The sequence below is a fragment of the Sceloporus undulatus genome, chromosome 3, assembly GCF_019175285.1.
Source record: "Sceloporus undulatus isolate JIND9_A2432 ecotype Alabama chromosome 3, SceUnd_v1.1, whole genome shotgun sequence".
Classification (NCBI taxonomy): Eukaryota; Metazoa; Chordata; class Lepidosauria; order Squamata; family Phrynosomatidae; genus Sceloporus; species Sceloporus undulatus.
Window position 1 is genome coordinate 270,573,476 of NC_056524.1, and position 21,155 is coordinate 270,594,630.

The window sequence follows — 21,155 nt, forward strand, 5'->3', positions numbered from 1 at the left end:
GCCACTAGAAACTGAACTGCAAGGCATTTAGCGGTTATTGATTTCCAGGAAAATTGCTGCATTAGTGGATAATTGTCTTTCTGTCACTTTGTATAAGAATTTCACCCATTTATCCTGGTAAATTGCCATGTTATCTAGCCTTTCCTTGTCCATACAACTGAAGTTCCCTTTAACTAATTGCAGATTAAATACATTGCAGCTAATGGAAGTTAAGGACACTATAATGCCTTACCAAACTCCAATAGACAGTGCCTATACGGCTGCAGAAAGACGGAAGTTTGTATCATTTACTTCTGAAGTTTACTTCTGAAGTTTTCTTTGTATTTGGACTTGGGAGCTCAATACCTTGACCCTCTTGTTCTACATATCAGAGATGCTGTTCTCTCAATTATATATGATATTTTTATTGGCAGTAACTGATTACTACATGTCCTATCAAATGGCCAAGTACATCAATTAGCTCGACAAAGAGAGAATTTTAAATTGTCCAGTGACAAGATATAATCTTAGTCTTATTTTGCATGTTTTATTACCAATTTAATGTCCTGTTTTTTCTATGCTTTAATATGGTATTAGTCGGCTAATGTAAATAAATCTGAATAATATAGGAAGGGGACTATAGAGGGTCCATTCTGAGAGGGATTTGGGGGGACCATTTTGGGAGTCTCAGGAATCCTTACTCTGCGGTTTTGGATGACAAGAGGGACTACAGAAGTATTTGGGGATAGTACAAGCGTCTCATGTGTTTCTGGGGCAGGCAGTATTTTGCACATTTTCAGTTTAATCATCAGTTTAATCATCATGGTTTATGTGAAACAGACATAAAATCTAAACTAACATACACGCGTGTGACAACTCGGCGGGCATTAATCAATGCGCAGAATATTGTCTGGGCATTTCTTGACGCTGAGATATACACTTTTAAACCATCACACCTTGGACCTTTAATGTCCCCCTTTAATCATTGCACCTTAAACAGGACAGTATGGGCCTTCAAACTCCACCAGCACCTTCTTCCCATAGCAGCTGGAGTTTTCAATGCCAATGGGCTGATGAACCCCTCCTAGTTTTAGTCCAAATTTAAAAAAGCTAGCCAAAGTGCTAATGCCCAGAACACTCAGCATCATGGATAGTTTTTTTAAAGTCTGGACTAAATCCCAGTGAACCCACTGACATGGAAGCATCTTGTATCTTGTGGGAAAGACTGTGGCACACAATGAAACCCTGAACGCTCAGCCTCGAATGCCAATGCTGCCACAAGGAAGGAGTCAGTATTCTTCAAAGATGCATCACTTCCTCCCTGAACTTGGTTTTTATGGATGCAGAAATACAGGACATCTCTGTGGTCAAGTCAATACCACATGGAGAGCTGGTTTGCATGCACATTCATGCTGCAGGATATTTCTGCCTAAAAGAGCATGGCAGTGCTTTCCATCATTGCAAAACCTGCCTTTACTCAGCCATCACACATGTGACAAACGCACAAGGCCATTCCTGCACATCGGGACATTTAATGTGTGTGACAGAACCTGTGAGCATAAGACATGAATCATATTTTGCATTTAGACAGCATATGTCAAGCCTTCAAAGTACAAGTTTGCACATGACGTAACATTAACGCTTACAACATTCCTGCAAGGTAGGCCGGTCCCTTATCATCACATTACAGATGGAGCAAGTTGGGGGAGAGTAGAAGCCAATGGAGGCATCAATCGGAAGAAGCAACACCTAAAATGCAACACTTCCTGGGTGATGCTCACAGCTGCTTTTTCCAGCAGACTTTCACACAGTGGTCTTCCATGGTTTTTGGACTTCAACTCCTAGAAGCCCCAGACACCTTGGCAACAGTCAGAATTCTGGGAGGTTGAGATCCAAAACACTTGGAGGACCAAAGTTTGGAACCACTGTCTATACAAAGACATACACGTCCAGCTCATGTTATCACAGGAGCCTAGGAAAGTGGTGGACTCTCCTTCCTTGGAGTATTTAAGCAGAAGCCCATCTGTTGAGAGTGCTTGGATTGTGTTTCCTGCATGGCAAATGGGGTTGGACTGGATGACCTTGGGATCCCTTCCAACTTCAGATTCTATGATTCTATGAGTGAATTTCCTATGCTAAGATTAATACCCATAGCGTGGCATAGTGGTTTGAGTGTTGGACTATGACTGAAGACTAGAGTTCATTCCCACTCGGCCATGAAACCCACTGGATGACCTTGGGCAAGTTACACTCTCTCAGCCTCGGGAGAAGGCATGGCAAACCTCTTCTGAACCAATCTTGCCACAAAACTCCATGATAGGTTCCTAAGTTGGAAAGGCACACAACACACAGACGCAGAAAATTTGTTATACCCATAGCAAACCACAGCCACGACTTTGTGTATGAGAACAAGAACAACAAACCACAAATGAGGGCAGGGAACCGTCTAACTAAAAAGATTGCATGTACAGCGCTGTGTAAATTTACAGCGCTTCATAAATAAAGGTTAATAATAATAATATAAACATTGTCAAAACCGAAGGAGAGCCATCACACTTCCCTAGCAAAAAGGGACAAAGCGCACTCTTTCTGCCACGTGCAAAAAAACTGGATTGTTCCAAGCAACAAAACAAAACCCCTTGGCCCTTCCTCCAAGGAGACCCACTTGTTTTGTACTCCCTGAAACTTTTGGCAATGTGGTGCCAGGCGGGCACTCTGCATTTTGTCAGTTTCAGCCTCACAGGAAGTTCAAAAACAGGGCTGGGGCACCAAACCGAGAACTTTTCTTCTTTCCTCGCCAATGAGACTGGCTTGACATCCTCACCCGCCAGAGGGATGCTGTCAAGATGCCAAGGAAGGTTGGCAAGGCAGCTGCCACATCTGGACTCACCTCCTGCATCTCTTCCAGAGGTTCCTCTCCAAGGGCTCAGGTGCCTGTATGCCCATCACAGAGTTGTCTGCACACAAACATCTGGCCAGATGTTATTCCTCTCTCTCTCTCCTCTCTCTCTTCTCTCTCTCTCTCTCCCCTCCCCATACTCTCTCAGCCAGCTCTGAGTCCCAATTGGCCAGTGGTCACATGACATGACTTAACCATCCTGGCATGCGAGGGGAAGGTGACCATTCAACCCAGTAGCAAGGCAGCAAAAGCAGGCAGCATGTGGGTGGCGTCACATCTCAGAGCAGGCCCCTTGGCCAGTTTGGCTGGATTCCCTGGAAAGGCACACACAGGCTCACCTTTGTGCAAAAAGGCAAGCCTTCCATGCACATCAGCGAGAATGCCTTCTCACCCTCCGCATGCTCCCCTTGGTGGGCTTGCAAATCCCGGAGAGCCAGCATGTTGTACTTCCAGGTGAATCTCTTACAGAATTAGAGATCCTAGGCTTGGAAGAGACCCCAGGTCATCCAGTTGAACCCCCTGCCATGCTGGAATACACAATCCAAGCACTCCTGACACTCGCCTCACCACTCCCTGGGGTTCTTGCAAATCCTGGAAGCCGACATGTAGTACTGCCAAGTGAATTTGTACAGATCTATTACTTAGAATCAGAGAATTCTAGAGTAGAAAGAGACCGCAAAGGTCATCCAACCGAACCCTGCTGCTTCCTGAAACACACTTAAAGCACTTCCAAACACACAACACACACACACCACACTCCCTCTTGCCAAAACCTTGAGCGCTGTGGATTGTATGCCAGGTGAATTTGGCACAGCATCTATCCATACAGACTCAGAGAATCCTAGTGATGGAAGCGACCCCAGGGTCATCCGTTGAACCCATGCCATGCTAGAATACACAACCAAGCACTCCCAACATACCTCCCACATACTCCCCCTGGAGCTCTTAAAAATCCTGGGGAATAAAGAAGACCAGATGTGAAGTCGAAGAATCACAGATTAACATAGGAATCACTCCTCCTTACCCAGGATAAAACAGTGCGTGTGTGTGTGTGTTGTGTGTGTGTGTGTGTTAACACACACACATACATACATACACCCACTCTTTCAGGTCAGCATTCTCTGAAAGTGTCAGCCACAGATGCCGGAGAAACATCAGGAATAAACATCAGGAATAAGGAATTTGGCACAGTATCTATTCCTTAGAATCATGAATCACAGAATCCCAGAGTTGGAGAGACCCCAAGGGTCATCCAGACCACACCGCCGGTGTGCCGGATACACACAATCGAAGCACTCCTGACACACCCTCCACACCACTTGCCTTGGAGTTCTTACAAGTCCTGGAAGCTGCGGAAAGCCAGGACATTGTACTGCCAGGTGAACTTGGCACAGCATCTATTCCTTCAAGATCAAAGAATCCGAGTTGGAAGAGACCTCAAAGGTCATCCAGTCCTACCCCATTTTGCCATGCATGAATATACAACTGAAGGACTCCCCACAGATGGCCACACAGTTATGTTTAAAAACCTCCAAGAAGGAGATCCCACTATTCTCTGAGGCACCACTGTCAAACAGCTCCTACGGTCATGAAGTTCTTCCTCATGTTGCGGTGGAATCTTTTTTCCTCTAGTTCGAATCCATTGTTCCTTTCCTAGTCTCTGAGCTGCAGAAAACAAATTGCTCCCATCCTCTATGAAAACTCTTCTAATATTTAAAAATGGTTATCAGTCCCCTTTTAACCTTCTCTTCCTCAGGCTAACACACCAGTTCTTTAAGCCATGGTTTCCAGACCGTTCACCATTTAGTCGCCCTCCTCTGAACTGCTCCAGTTTCTCAATATCCTTTTGAACTGCGATGCCCAGAACTGGACACATATTCCAGGGGAGGACTGACCAAAGCAAAATTGAGCAGTGCTTTACTGTACTTCCCTTGATCTAGAGACTACACTGCTCTGATGCACCCAGAATTGCATTGACATTTTTAGCTGCTGCCTCTGTTGAATTTCTTCCACTACTCTCCTCAGTGGTCAGAATGCAAAATTTGGAAATGTTTCTCTGTTGGAGTACAATTCTCAGAGGATATTCTAGCTAGTATTTTTCAGGGTCCATGCTGCCATTGACTATAAAGGGATGCTGGACTCCATCAACAAAAGGGCTGGGATGCTTAGTCAGCTGTGTAGCATCTGATGCTTCTTTGGCCAACAACAAATTTGTCACCAATCAATGCTGATACAGCAGCAATGTTTCAGCACCAAAAGAACCCTTCCAGAGGCCAGGAACTACACCTAGATCCAAGCAAGATACAGTGGACCCTTGTTATACACTGAGGTTTGGTTCCAAGATCCCCCGCGTGTATAACAAAATCTGTTTATGCTCAAGTCCCATTAAATATAATGATATAGCAAAATGGTGTCCCTTATAAAAATATAAATCAAGGTTTGATATTTGAAATTTATACTTTTTTGAACATTTTCAAACCGTGGATGCTTGATCTGTGTATAAAAAATCTGTGTTAAGAAGGGCCGACTGTACTTGCAGCTGTAATAAGAGAGCTAGAGATCAGGTACTATGCGTGAGTGCTAGTCCGAACTGTGACCTGAGTGCTCTCTCCAGGATGGTGGGGTAGAGCATCGTAACAAGAAAAAGACTACAGTAAGCTGTAATGAAAACGGTGCAGTAAAATTATGCTGCTCAAAATGTAACGTGGAGGGGTGCGTGCTTCCGAGGCTGCATCCGCACTGCAGAATTAATGCAGTTTGATACCACTTTAAATGCCATGGCTCCCATGCTATGAGTTATGGGAATTTATAGTTGTTTGTGGGCACCAGAGCTCTCTGAAACAGAAGGCCAAATATCCATCCAGAATTCCATAGCACTGAGCCATGGCAGTTAAAATCGTGTCAAACGGCATTATTTCTTCAGTGCAGAAGAATATAGCCTAGGACCTAGATCAACCTGAGGAGAGACTTCAATGAGTCTTGGGGTGCAAATAAAATCTCCCTTGGGATTTCATAAAGCCACTGCAGTTTTCAAGAGACTCACTCACTTCCCTCCTGTCCCCCATTAACAAATTCAATTTATTTTATTTATACGTTGCCTTTCTCTCAACTTGGGTCCAAGGCAGGCGAGAACAAGGTTAAAAAAAAGCACAACTAAAAACCCAATGGTTAAAATCAATTAGCATTCATGTTAAAGCACCAATAATTTAAAACCGCATAAGATCCTTAAAATCATAACAGTGAAGATTAAAAATACATATTAAAAACCCTTCTGCACAGCAGGTGTGAACACAATGCCTTTTTAAACCAAAAGGTCTTTTTAAAGTTAAAAACAACCTGCCGCGATAAAGATAATTTGTTTGTGTGTTTCATATTCTGTATTTCACATTTCCATTTGTGCATTTCGTATTCTGTATTTGTGTGTGTGTATATTTGCACACCAGGTGTAGAATGCACCATCCTGCTCCCATTTTTAAAGTAAAAAATCCTATTTTTATGCATTTAAATCACTGAGATTAAAAAACAGGAGGATACAAGATCATTTCTAGGAAGAGGAACCCAGCAATCCATAATCCTCCCTTCTTTTGTGAAAAGTCTTTTAAGCAGCTTCTCTCTGCTTTCGCCCCATTCCTTCCCTATGATGACCAGCACAACAAACCTTTGATGTAGGCCTTATGACATTCCCTTTTTGCAATGAGCTAGGATTTGGGTTTTACAAAACAGGGATGGCTTGTACCCTTGGACCTCATTGGCCCAAGCTGCTTCTGTGGCCTTTGACTTCTTGGGGCCATCATTTCCCTGGTCAAAAGAGGTGAATTGCTTCTCCTTTTAGGTTGCAAGGTCCCACCTCTGCAGTGTTTAACAGATACCTGCATGTTAGGGAAGGGGTTGGTTTATCAGTATTTTTGGCACTGGTGCCATTGCTCACCCGTGAAATAAATGGAATAATAAGCTCTATTTCGCTCTTGCTAGCCAGGTAGTTTGGTGTTGGACAATGACACTGGAGCCAGGGTTGGATCCCTAAGACACACAACAGCCGCAACAACAACGTACCTTGTTGGGCCAACCAAAATGCACAATATAACTGTTGCAAGCTTTTGAAGCTTCACTGGCTTCCTCATTGGAAGTTTGGAAATGGATCCTATCTGCACGGGTCAAATCAACTGCACAAAGAGCCTGTTTGCTCCAGATCTTCCTGGCGATCCAGTGCCCTCCGTTCTGACATTGGACAGCTGTTCAGCATGGTCCTGCTTGCCATTTGGTGCATCTGCATGGCTCATTCACTAGAGCTCTCTGGCAGAGAAGGCTAAATAGCTCACAAAACTACAAACCCCAGAATTCCACAGCTCAGTGCTGTGGCATTCTGGGATTTGTAGTTTCATGAGGTAGCCATCCTTCTCTGCCAGAGAGCTTGGTGCTCCAACAAGCTACAGATCCAGGCTTAATAAGATGGAGCCATGGCAGTGAAAGTGGCATCAAACTGCATCATTCTGCAGTGCAGATCCAGCCACAGATGCCTTAGCAGTGCCTGGATGTGGCCCGAGCTCCCAAATAGCCTCCTGTGTCAATGAAACTTTGGAAAAGACTGTTGTTGTTGATATTGTTAAAGTTTATTCATAAGGCGCCATTGTTTACACCGGTGCTTTGCATAATAACAACCAAAATACAGATAAAAGTCTGCCTAAAAGTGAAAAGCAGGAAATAATAAAATTAACAACATATCATTACAACATTCTAAAAACAATAGACAATTAATGTGCATTATTTTATTGTCTACTGTTTTAGAAATATTGTAATGATATGTTGTTATTTTATTATTTACTGCTTTTTTAAGAAAAGGTATATAGTTTAGTAGATAAAAACTGGAAACTTTGCAAGAATGTCTAATTATTGGATGTCAAATATTTTTACTTCTTAGTAAAGAACTAAAGGAATGTATAGGATTGTTTATTACAGTTTTAATCAAGAGGAGGAGGGAGAAAAGGGATACACCAAAATATTGGAAATAGAATTGAACTTTGGGGAGAAGATATGGACGTCTGAATTATATATTAAATATATATATTTGATTGTAAGCCTGAGGACAAAGAAATGTCTAATTAACAATTTGTAAGCCGCTCTGATAGCCTTTTGGCAGAAGAGAGGGGTTATAATATTTTTATTAGAATGGAAGGATTTATTTGAAATATAGTAAAGAAGAGGAAGTCATTTTATGTTTGCTTATATGTTTATAATAGAACTAGGAATGAATGTTTAGGTAGCTATGTAACAATATATATTGATTTGAAGCGTATCGTTGGTTTAATAATTAAACTTATTTAAAATGTTTTTAAAGTGGTAAAACTTGAAAAGCAGGGGGTGAGAAATTAACAACCATATTACAGTATTTCTAAAAATATGACTATAAAATACACATTAAAAGACCTGATCTATTCTACACCACCAGAAATTGACTACAGAAACTCAATCTGCTCCTAGGAAGAAAGAGGGACTTTTGCAAAAAGCTAGAAAGCCAGAGAAGGCAGGAATTTCGCAAAAGACAAGGTTTCGGATACAAACCTTCCTCCACCCATTTCTTTCCAAAACCTTTTTGAATTGCTAAGCATGCAAAATCACACGCACACAACCCCAACATTTAAGTGCTGATCTGACTTTGTCCTAACATCCAGCATTCATATGGCATTTCTTTGGCTGACTGGCCTACCTTAAGGTCTGCTGCAAGGATAGCATTAAAATGTCAAAGTCTTTATAAGAAATCCTCAATCCTCAAAAAGGGAAAGAAAGCATGCACTGGCGCGCCACCTAGTGTCCTCTGGTTTAAGGCAGGCTGAGGCTGCATCTACACTGCAGAATTAATACACTTCATATAACCATAGAATCATAGAGTTGGAAGAGACCACAGGGGCCATCCAGTTCATCCCCATTCTGCCATACAGGAAATCCAGATCAAAGCATCCCCGACAGTGGCATCTAGCCTCTGTTTGAAGACCTCCAAGGAAGGAGACTCCACTACACTCCTAGGAAGTGTGTTCCACTGTCGAACAGCCCTTACTGTCAGGAAGTTCCTCCTAATGTTGAGAGATGGCATCTCTTTTCCTGAGCTTGCATCCATTGTTCCGGGTCCTGTTCTTGGAGCCGCAGAAAAACAAGCTTGCTCCCTCCTCAATATGGACATCCTTTCAAATATTTAAACAGGGCTATCATATCACTCTAACCTTCTTTTCTCCAGGCTACTAAACATCCCCAGCTCCCTGAGTCGTTCCTCATAGGGCATGGTTTCCAGACCCTTCACCATTTTTTTCGCCCTCCTTTGGACATGCTCCAGTTTCTCAATGTCCTTTCTGAATTGTGGCGCCACGAACTGGACACTCTATTCCAAGTTGGCCTGACCAAAGCAGAATAGAGTGGCACTATTACTTCCCTTGATCTGTCACTATACTTCTATTGATGCAGCCTTAAATCCATTTGCCTTGTTAGCTGCCGCATGCCACTGTTGACTCATGTTCACTTGTGGTCTCCTTGGACTCCCAGATCCCTTTCACATTTAGTTTCATTCAGCCAGTGTCCCCCATATCCTATATCTGTGCATTCATTTTTTCACCCTAAGTGCGTATGTACCTTACTTTCTCCCTTCATTTTGTTAGCTGTGGCCCAGCTTTCTAGTCTATTCAGGTCATTTTGACTTAACCTTTTCTTCTCCAGGCTAACAATCCAGGCTACTTTAAGTCATGGTTTCCAGACCCTTAACCATTTTGGTTGCCCTCCTTTGGATATGCTCCATCTTGTCAACATCTTTTTTGAATTGTGGTGCCAGACAGGACATAGGATTTTAGGTCAGCCCTGACCCAAGCAAAGAGAGTGGTACTAAAATTGTCAGTGCCCTCCAAGGACCCTGGCATTTTGGGTAACAAGATGATTTGCCCAAGGTCACTCAGTGGATTTCGTGTCTGAGCAGTAACCGAACCTGGTCTCCAGACCTTGGCCCAATCGTCAAACACTATGACCTGTTGGTCGCGTTCTAAATTTAGGAATTCAAAAAGGACCTCAGTTTTTCACAATCTTCTACATGACAGCCATTCAGAAGATGGCTATATCATATTCACAATGCCTTGTGTTTTTATTTTGCTGTTGAATCCACTTCAATTTATAGTGAGACTATATGGATATTTTCACATGCAAAAATAAAGTGACTTACACATGAAAAATGCTGCCATGCCACCAGGCAACTGCATCCTGGCTTCCATGTTTGCAAATTGTCTGAGCACAGCTGGAAACCAGGATGCAGTCATAGAATGATAGAGTTGGAAGAGACCACAAGGGCCACCATTTCTAACCCCATTCTGCCATGCAGGAAATCGCATCAAAGCATCCCCATGGACAGATGGCCATCCAGCCTGTTTAAAGACCTCCAGGGAGGAAACTCCACCACACTTGAGGGGTTTGTTCCACTGTCAACAGCCTAATGTCAGGAAAGTTCCTCCTAATGTTGAGCTGGAATCTCTTTTCCTGGAGCTTGCATCCATTGTTCTGGGTCCTAGTCTCTGGAGCGCAAGAAAACAAGCTTGCTCCCTCCTCAATATGACATCCCTTCAAGTTGCCCAGTTGCATTGGCGGCATAAAATAATAATAATAAAAATAAACAGTATTATTATTATTTTTCATGTGATAATTCCCCATTGCATCCGATAAGTAACTGTATCCCGGCAAGGGTAGTCGCTTTTTTTTGTGTGCAATAATCTCCTATGAATGAGAAACCTAAAGGTCCTGGTCATCAACTGCCCTGCTTGGGTCTTGCAAGCTCAGAGTTTGCTTTGTTGATGCAGTTTTCATTTTCTCTTACTGCCTTCCACTTTCCCCAGCATTATCATATTTTCTAGGAGTCATGTCATTTCATTATAGGCCCTGGTTTTGACCACCCAGTTTATTCTTTTGGCTTCTAAGGAGAGTTCAGGCGTGATTTGCTCTCAGTCCCATTCATTTGCCTTTTCAGTCGCCATAGTATCAGTAGACCCTTCCTCCTGCACCACATTACAAATGAGTTAGTTCTCTTCCTTCTTCACTGTCTAGCTTTCATGAGCATAAAACAGAAATCAGACATAACCTGACATGGCCAAAAGGTCTGAAATTTACCCTGGAGAACTATTACAAACGCTTTCCAGATGGCACCTCTCACCAGAAAAGTTAGCAAGAATGTACAAAGGACGAAGCAGTAAGTGTTGGAAATGCTCAAATAACAATTGGTACTTTTTCCCACACATGGTGATCATGTAATAAGAACAAGCTTCTGGGCCCAAATAAATATATCAATTATAAATTTTAAAAAATGAAATTCACTTGAGCTAGAACTGGGGACTGGACTTTACTTATTAAATATGCTGATTTATATCTTTAAAAAACAGTTTTCTAGGAATTTAGCTTTCTTTGTCAGAGAGCTCTGATGCCACAACAATCTACAAATCCCAGGGTTCCATAGCCTGGAGCCATGGCAGTTAAAGTGGTGTCAAACTGTATTACCTCTAGCCGTGGCACACAGACGGAGGTAGCATTGCCCACGGTCTTCGATCCATCTTTGAGAAAAGGGTTCAACACCTTGGATAGCTCTTGATATAGAGCAGAGCCAGAGAGAGTGTATGTTCCGTTCGTGGGCATCACCGCTTCGGTTGTACTCGGAGGTCCAAAACACACTGAAGAAATATCCAGTTTGAGACTACTTTAACTGCTTGGGCTCAGCGCTAGGGAATCCTGGGGACTGTAGTTTGTTGTGGCACCAGACTACACAGAAGAAGGCTCATATCTCACAGAACAACGCTTCCCCGATTCCCTAGCATTGAGCCAGCGGTTTAAAGCGGTCTCAAACAGGATTATTCCTGCAGTGTGGTTTTGGACTGAGAGTCAGGGAAAGCAAGGCTAGGTCCCTTGAGTGTTGCAATGGGGCCTGGGCTTGGAAGGTCAAGCAGAGGGGCTTTTGGATTCACGGGGATGATGGGTGATCCTTCTGGCTTCGTCTCACATTCGTTGGTGAGGATGGCTGGGATTCTCCATCGCAGTCTTCGTCCCATAACTTCACCCAGGGCTAGCTATGGAGCAAGGAGTAAGGAATCCTATTGCTCTCTTTCTTTCTCTGGCTGTGTCTACACTGCAGATTAATGCCGTTTGACAGTGCTGCTTTAACTGACATTGTTCAATGCTATGGCATTCTGGGAACTGCAGTTTGTGAGACATTCCGCTTTTTTGGTCAGAGAGCCCTGGTGCCAAAATAAACTAACAATTCCATAGCCATGGCGGTTTAAAGTGGTGTTGAACTAGTTATTCATGCAGTATGGATGCAGCTACGTCTGCCTCAAATGGACTGCAATTGAGAATCCCAGCCTATTTCAGTATACAGTGTGCATGAGATGATAATATGTACCTATCCCTGGTGGGGCAGAGACAGCACAGATCCAGTGGGTCCTAGCATGTCCACCGCTTCATTTGCAACAGGTCCCAGCGTTTCCATGGCTTCAGTTGCAAGTCCTAACATGTCTGCAGCTGCTTCAGTCCCGCATCTATCTCCAAGCACAAGCCTATTGTCCACTGCTTCAATTGCAAGTCCCTGGGCCTTGTTCCCACACGTTTAAATCGGGATCGGGACTGGGTTAAAGGTTCCCACTGAATCCGATTTTAGAAATCGATTCAGAAAGGGACCAGGCAGTTTGCCCATTTTTGCCCATTAACCAGCATCAAAAGCATCCTGGGTTTTTGCAGTGTTTTTTGGGCTGGATTGAAATAAACCGATTCAGCCCAAGTGGGAACCAGTGCGAGTTCGAATCGGATTGAATCCACCCTGGTTTCTGCCGGCAGCCTGGCCCGGCCTCTCCTGGCCCCCAAATCATAGGTCCAGCCTCCTTACTGGCTTCTTTGGCATGACTGGCTTCCATGCACCTTATTTTAAATCCCCCCCCGAGTAGAGGCCAGAAGGGGGGCAGTGAAGCCAGAAGCCTTGCAACCTCCTTCCTGGCTTTCCCCGGCATCTCTGAGACCTTCTTCCGGCTTCCTCAGCTGCGGGAAATTTTTAAAAACAGGTCGCAGGGAACCCGGTCAGAGGCCAAAGAAGCTGGTTAGGAGGGCTGGACTGGGGATTTTTGGGCCCAGGAGAAGCAGTGACGGGATGAGCCATCAAGCTTCCAAACCGATTCCTGGAACCGGCACAAACTAGTGGGAACCACGGGTTTTTTGACCGGTGGTACCTGGATTGGTTCAAAATCAGATGCCACGGTAAGTCCATGTCTACTGGCTTCAGTTGCAAGTCCAGTCATGTCTAGAGGCTGGTCCCAGCATGTCCAAACTTCAGTCGCAGGCCACATTATGTCGCATGTCCACTCCTCTTCAGCATCGGTCCCATCATCCCTAGCATGTCCACTCCTTCAGCATTTAGGTCCCAGCATCCATGCTCAGTTGTAAGTTTAGTCATGTCCATGGCATCAGAGGCGCTCCCAGCATGTCCACTCCTTCAGTCGCAGGTCCGCCACTTCTGACCTGAGTCAGAAACCATGTCCATGTTCTGGGAGCAGAGTATGACCCATTTTCGTTCTCCCAGGTGCCTCTCTTCGCTCAGCCTGGCCCATTGGCATGGCAGCAAACACCAGGGACAGGCAGAAACTGTGTCTATATCTCAAGCCCTGGAGGACTTTAGAGCGGAGTCCAGGTGAACGCGTGAGGGCAAAGACAACACAGACCTTGCCTCCGTGCTCCAAGTAACGGGGACTTTTTTCAGTCAGGGTCCAGCCCCACCTGCCCCAATTCCTCAGCAAGAGGTGGCAGTGGCCAGAGAGGAGGAAGGCCAAGAGTGCAAGTGGCCTCTGACCAGGATGTGGCGCTGTGGAGAGACCACACGAAGCCAACAAATCCGGGTATCTCAGGCCCAGGGGATGCCAGCTGCCCAGGGCCTTCGAAGAAGCCCTAGAAACCTGGGGAAATAAAACAGACATGCCTGGCACCTCCCACAAGAGCCAAAGTGGTGCCCAAAGGAACCTCTCGTTAGGACTCTTGCTGCCTCTGGCCAGAAAGAGAAGATGCCATCACGTCTTCCTCCTGTGCCACGCGAAATTGGATGCGGACATTTCCCCTTTGGGGGGGACAATCCCACCGGTTCCACCCAGGCTGAAAATGTCCCGTCCAGTCGAGCTCCTGTCCCGGGTTCAGTGACGGGACGCAGCTCTGCAATGGAGAAGATGAGGGGAGGAGAGGATAGCGCCCAACAGGGTGTCTGGGCCAACCAAGTCAGCCGGGTGCTTGAGTCAGCAAGGAAGAAGGAAGAAGAGAGACTACATCCCCAGCAGCCCTGTGGGGGCCTCAACGCAGAGTAGCCAGGGTGTATTTAGTTGGGTGATGGGATAGCAAAGGAAGGAAGGGACGAATGAGAGATAAGCACAGCGTCAATGCTTCCGTATTGTACGGGTCACAAGCATCCCCACCTACTCTCTCCCTTCCTCTCCCCTCATCTCTCTCGTCTCTTTCTCTCCTTCCTATTGCTTGCTCTGCCTCTTTCCTCCCTCTCCTTCCACAACTTTTCCTTTAAATCCCTCAGCTTTCCGCTATTCCTGCCCTCCTCCCCCCACTCCTTCCCCTCCCCTCCATAACCTCAGCTTTCCCCCTCTTCCTTTCCTTCAACCCCTTCCTTCCTTAAAATATATTCTACAAATTTAAAAAGAAAGATTATATCAAAATGTAAACACAGACATACAATTCACTTCTTTCATAACAAGCCTAGAGAAATCTCTTCTATGTCTAAGCCGTATCTCTTATTCCTTCTTTTTCTAGTTTTCATAGAAGGTCCAGACATACCAGCTAAAAAGACAACAATCTAAAAGGAAACATGCTCATTGCAAAGAAAGATCCAAACGTAGACAGGATGTAAAGACATATATGGGATGCTTTTTTAAAAGTAAGCAATGTTTTCCAAATATCTTACACTCCAGTCCAAAATAAAGTCTTTTCCCCTTCTGTTTTTAAACATTTATCAAAGGTTCCCATTGCTTTTCAAATGATTCATTGAATTCTTCTTTAAGAAATGTCTTAATTGATAAGTTTTCTAGACCATTCATCATTTTATCAAGCAGTCCTTACTTATTTTGGTTTTCATTTTTCCATTTGAGCAAAATTCTCTATTTGTCCCAAATCATGCACCATTTCACCATCAGGTTTGACTTGTTATCCTCTAATCATTTTTAATAAACATTTTATAAAAAATCTGATGACATTTCCCCCAATTCCATATCCGCTTCACCCATTGCTAACGTCTTGACATCCGTTATTAACCTTCCTCTAATTCTGTCTATACGAAAACCAGGTACAACCAAGCCTCCATTCTGATATACTGGCTCTTGTGCTTCCATTTTGTAGTCTTTTTTTTGCCCTCCTTTTGAAATCCATCAGATCTTCATGCGCTTCCCCATTTTCCTGGACTTAGCTAAACCCTGGTTACATAAAGCTTCCTTATGGCGGCACGTTTCGGGAGGACTGGACAACATTTAGCTTTAATATTCAACAATACTTTCTAATAGTCAGTGCCCTGGATTACAGCCTACGGTGGACTCTTGTTATACTCTGGGGTTGGTCAAGGACCCCACCATGAATCCCAAAAAATCCATGGATGCTCAAGTCCCATTAACTATAATGACGCAAACTTGGTGTTCCTATAAAAAAAATAGAAAAATCAGGTTTGATTATTTGAATGTATAATTGTGTGTAAACAGTTAAACTGTGGATGGTGAATCCGTTGTATAAAAAATCCATGTAGAAGAAAGGGCCGACTTGGAGGAGAAGGAGAAGGAGGAAAGTTGAGGAGAGAAAAGAGAGAGAAGACAAAAAAAAAAAGAAGGGAGGGGCCAGGCCTGGAGGCCTGAAGGAGAGAAGACGGAGGACTGCAGTGCGAACGGCGGACGCGTAGAAGGAAGAACGAAAGCAGAAAGACGGCCAGAACGCACCGGAATATAGAACGTGACTGCTGGGACAAGAAGATGGAACGCGTACGCATAAAGGGAGGGGAGGGAGGGAAGCGCATGAAGGAAGGAGGGATTCTGCAGGAGGAGGGGGGCAGGAACGTTGGCAAGGGGGCAGACGGCAGGACAGGAAGTAAATAGTGGGAGGGACGGTAACAGAAGGAAGAAAGGAGCCACTGTAAAGCCTAGAGGACTATTGACTTACGCCGGACATATGCATGGCGAGAGAGGAGCATTAAACGCCTGACCGCGTGCGGCGATAACTAAGCGTTGCCTGAAATGAAGGCAATGGCAAACACGTGACTGCACTCGCACATATCGAACGTAAAGGAGGCAAAGGACCCCCTCAAAGGCCAATCATTCCTTTCCCGTCAGCCCTTCCCTTTCTCTTAACCTCTTTCCCTTCCCCTATCCCTGCCCTCCCTTCCATGAAAGAGGAGGGCTCCCAATAATTCCAGGACTAGACTCCTGGAGCCAGAGGGCAGAGGATGAGAAGGGTCTCTGATGCTGCCTGAGATTGGCATGGCCATGCTGCTCTTGCCACCCTCTCTTGCCCAGGAGGCAGCTCCAGTCTCAGGGAAATCTCCTTTTCCCTTCCTTCCTTCCTTCCTTCCTTCCTTCCTTCCTTCCTTCCAATCTGCAGCCGAGAATGGGAGGATGATGAAGAAACCAGCTCCGTGTGTTGATGAGTCCCGCAGTAGAGGCCAAGGAGGCCACAACCCAGCAGCAGAGAGTCCAAAAAGGCTGGCAAAAGGCAGGTCCTACTATTGTTTATTGTATAATAAAAATGGTTGTTTAAATAGTAATTTCTCGTGTTCATGCACTTTTGTGTTGTTTTTTCTTCAAAAACTTCTGACTTCCAATTTCTCACCTGTTTTAATAATGTACCAGTTTCTCTTTCTTATTCCCTTCATCCTCAGCTTCTTTCCATTGCAAATTATCCTAGGTTATCCCAGTTACTCCTTTCCCTTCCCACTTCTGGGACTTATCGTATTCCTGCACGGCCCGAACCGGGTTGGTCTATATGGCCCTAGTATGTAACCTCCCAGCTCTAGGATCCTATGTATTCCGCACGGCCGGAAGAGGGTTGGTCTATTAGGCCTTAGTAGTAACCTTCCACCTCTAAGATCCTATGTATTCCTGCACCGCCGAAGAGGGTTGGTCTATATGGGACCCTTAGTACTTAACCTCAGCTCTAGGATCCTCTGTATTCCTGCATGGCCAAGAGGTTAGTCTATATGACCTTTAGTGTACCTTCCAGCTCTAGTATCTATCTTTTCCGGCATGGCCGAAGAGGGGTTGCGTCTATATGACCCTTAGTAGTAACCTACAGCTCTAGGATCCTATGTATTCATGATGGCCGAAGAGTAGTTGTTCATATGACCCTTAGTAGTAATCTCCAGCTCTAGGATTCCTATCTTTTCCTGTCAGCCATGGTCGACGAGCGGTTCGGCGTTCGATATGACCTTTAAGTTGGAAATATTTAAGGGATGCCAAAAGAAGATGGGTTGGCAGTCCCAGCCTGGAAACTCTTTGCACGCTGTTAATTTTACATGGTTTCGGATTTGGATTCATAAAACTGGAGGAAAATTAAGGAACATGTTGAACTAGAGGGCCCTGATTTAAAACTAGGATGGCATGGTTACTTATGGCACCAGAAACTCACGGGGATAGACTTTCAATAATCATCCCATTAGGAAAGCGTTGTTAGTTCATGGCCAAAAATTAAAGCTAATTGGTATATTAAAACACTCCAACGTGGGTCTCCTCCTCAAGGAAGGGCATCTTTGGTCTATGTCAGACAATCAGAAATGGTTAACTTATTACGATTCTTAATCGAGGAAGAAGAGAGGAGCGTTGTACCAGATTAGAGACTTAGAAGAGATCGATAAAAGTGGTTTACGTTACATGGTTTAATTACATCAAATCCAGAGTATTCTGGACGATATAAAGAAAGAAAGAAGGAATAAACGCCAACTACAAAATGCAATAGCGATCTAATTTGGAAAGAGACAAAAATAAAATAAAACAAGTCGTATAAAGCTTACTAAAAGAGAAATGGAAAAAGAAGTCATAAATCAAACAGATTCGATCGGCCCAAGATTTTGGTCATTTGATCAATTTAAAAATTGGGGGGAAAACGTGGAAAAGAATGCGAAAAAAGCCCACCACAAATTTTCCAGCTGGCCCAAAATTGAAAAGAAAAGCAGGTTTTGTCCGCTGCGGCTCTGCGTTTGTTAGCGCAAACCAGGGCAGTGGGAGACAGCCCTTTTGGGCTCGGATCTGTATCCCCCATGATTTGTCTGTTGGAGGTTTGCTATATGGCCAATGAGCTACCCCTAGATGTTACCTGGTTTGTGGGGCATGTAAATTTCAGACGGGAGCAGAGAAGAAGGAAAAGTCCCTGGACTGCAAAAGACAATTTCTTCTTGTAGTTGGGCCAAACCTGTTTTCGGTGGACCCAGGAATACTGACTGTGGGCCTCTTCCTCCGGCTTGGCTGGGGGATTGAGGAGGGAGGAGGCGGAGGAGGGGCTGCTGAGGGACTAGGCTGCAAAGGTAGAGAGAAAGGAGGCTCCAGTCCTCACCAGGGGCTCCAGATGGTGTGAAAAGTGGTCATCCAGTATCGGACCAAGTGTGGGTTTTTTTGTGCTGTTTCCAGGGCTTGCTTTTCCAAGTGTTTCCATGTAAAAGTTGCTTTGTCACCGGGCTTTCGAGGGCTTCCCATTGCTACTCCATTCTCTCTTGTTCGTAGAATCCATTGTCCCACTGGAACTAGCTGTGGTGAGTGCCATGCTTGAACAGGGCTGTGATGTCTTCTGGAACAGATTGTTGGATGCGTGTCATGGTGTCCATTATGGCGGACTTTGGTGAACAGGGAGCCCCATCCAAAGTGATTAAAATGTCTCTAGGTTTTGTTCCAGGGTTCTTTGCTTTTTTCCTATGAAGTGAGCTGAGTTCTTGATGTAGTGGTGCGGTCCTGCCTCTTATGGGAATTTGTAGTTGTGTGGCCAGAACCTTGGCCAAGTCATATGTGGGGGCTCCAATGGCACTCACTTTGGGTCGGAGTGGAAATGGAATCCTTGTGGATCTTGGAAAGTCCATAGAGTCTTGGTTGGAGGAGAGCCTCCCTGTTCACCAAAGTCCCCCTTCAATGTCTCATTTTGTTGATCCTCAAAACCCAGGACCTGGACTCATAGGATCGCAAAGGACTTGGAAGAGGCCCAATAGATGATGCGTCCAACTCTACCTGCACTGAATGCAGGATCTCCAGCTTAAGCAGTGGTTCCCACACTTTAATCCTTCAGATATTTTGGACTTCAACTCCCGAAGCCCCCAGCCAGCTTGGCAACACTCAGGACTTCTGGGGAGCTGGAGTCCAGCACATCTTGGAGACTAAAGTTAAGTTGTGTTCAATCTGCATACTTCCCACAGTGCAGATCTAGCGTAAAATTCTATGAGTCTATGCATTCTGAATGGTAAGTCAACCATAGGTAAATTCAGTGGATTCAATGGCTTCTACTCTCTTTGGGACCAACACTTAGGAATTAGCCAGTATTTTTTTTTTATGATGGCAATGTTCCTCTATTCTATTATGTTTGTTGTTTGTTTGTTTATGTAGGCTCCTACTTGCCTTTTGTGATTTTTGGTATATAAAATTGATTTTAAACGTTGAAGAAGCTACTTCTTGTCCTTTATTCCCTATCTTATTCAGCGGTATTTTAAAGATTGTTTGGCTCGGTTATATTGCAAAATTGTTCAAACCGTTTATTGCGTTTCATAAAGGATTGTTCCTGGTGTTCGCAGGGCTCTTACTTCTCAGAAAGAAAGCTGTTGGACTGATAAAACCTATCTTTCCTTCCAACTCTTGGAGATTTCATTATCCTACCACGTCCTGGTGCTCTAAGTTGCGTTGCGAAGGATGCATTTTCACTGGGAAACAGCGCAGTTTGACACCCCTTTAAGGGCTGTCGCTCCATCCAGTGGACTCCTTGGGATTTGTAGTTTTTACCGGCTTCTTTACCCTCTTGCCCAAAAGTGTTGGTGCTTCAGAAAAACTACCACTCCCCCTGATCGTGGTCGGAGAAGAGCAGTGCAGTTTAAAATAGTGTCAAGCTGGATTAGTCGGCAGTCTAGATACACTTTTATTTCACTGATCACATTTGGTCAAAGAAAAAAACGGGGCAAGACGATTTATACATCAGGCTTTAATTATTTCAAAACCACTAGCAAAGCCTTCTGGCCTCACTAAATGAGCGATTTGCCACAACTGGGACACATAGGAATGGCAAAGCAACGTTTGGATATACGTGGTTTACAAGCAGCCTGTACAGCTGCTGCGTCTCTAGAAAAGGGGGTAATTGGAGATCCGTTGCCTACTGGAATCACTACCTTCCAAATGTCTGGAATGACAGGAACGTCCCAATTAATCCTCTGTTATTCCTGATTTTAACATGCCCCGTTTCGCTCTCCTCCTTTTCCCATGGTCCTCCGCTTACTCAATTGACTAACCAAAATGAAGGTCAAAATGCAAAAGTAGATTGCACTCAGTTTTGGTGGGTGTTTGGGCTATGAGGCCTAGAGAGTTCATTTCCTGAGGCTCACCAGAGAGGGATGACCGCCACAGTGGCTGGCGAAAGTTGCGGGAATGGAACTTTCTAGAAGACGGGCCTCATAGGCCCCAAAACCCCTATGTAAAAAAGCCATGAAAAGCCTCAGTTTTACTGTAGATTGCCCTCAGTTAACCTCAGCTTTGGGAGAAGGGAGGAAAGGGCACGATCATTTCCCTTGCCCATAGAGTTAGGCAAAACCCAACCCGCAAAACTGCTGCCGTTTCTCCTAGCTTGTCCGTTCTTCATTTCTAAGTAACTTTTGCTATTTTGACCACTCTTGGGAGTGCTTGGATTTTGAATCCGTGGTCTCCAGAGTCGCAGGAAGTCTACTCATAGGGCAAGAATGGACAAGTAGGAGCGACTGCCTAGCAGTGGCTTTTTTTGCCTAACCCTGGGCAAGGGAAGATCTTGCCCCTTCCTTCCCTTCTCCCCACAGCTGAGTTAACTGGGCTCTCAAAAGACACCATACTGAAGCTCTCGACTTATAAAGAAGATGGCCTATGCAAACATAGCAGCACGCTCAAACTGTTTGGGAAGAGTTCAGCAAGCTTTCACCACGGGACTGTATAAATATACAACTTAAGTAGTGAGGATAAACCACCTGTCGCAGGCGTGGGGAAAGGAAATACTCCAAGGAGAAACCCATTGGGTTGATCTTGGACCAACGTCACAGGCTCTCCGCCTC

General features: G+C 44.7%; 1 protein-coding gene across 1 annotated transcript in view; it reads left to right on the forward strand.

Moving 5' to 3' along the window:
• The window catches only part of ARMC9 (armadillo repeat containing 9), a 1,183,007-nt gene that overhangs the window by 390,957 nt on the left and 770,895 nt on the right, over nucleotides 1-21,155 (forward strand). The window lies entirely within an intron of this gene.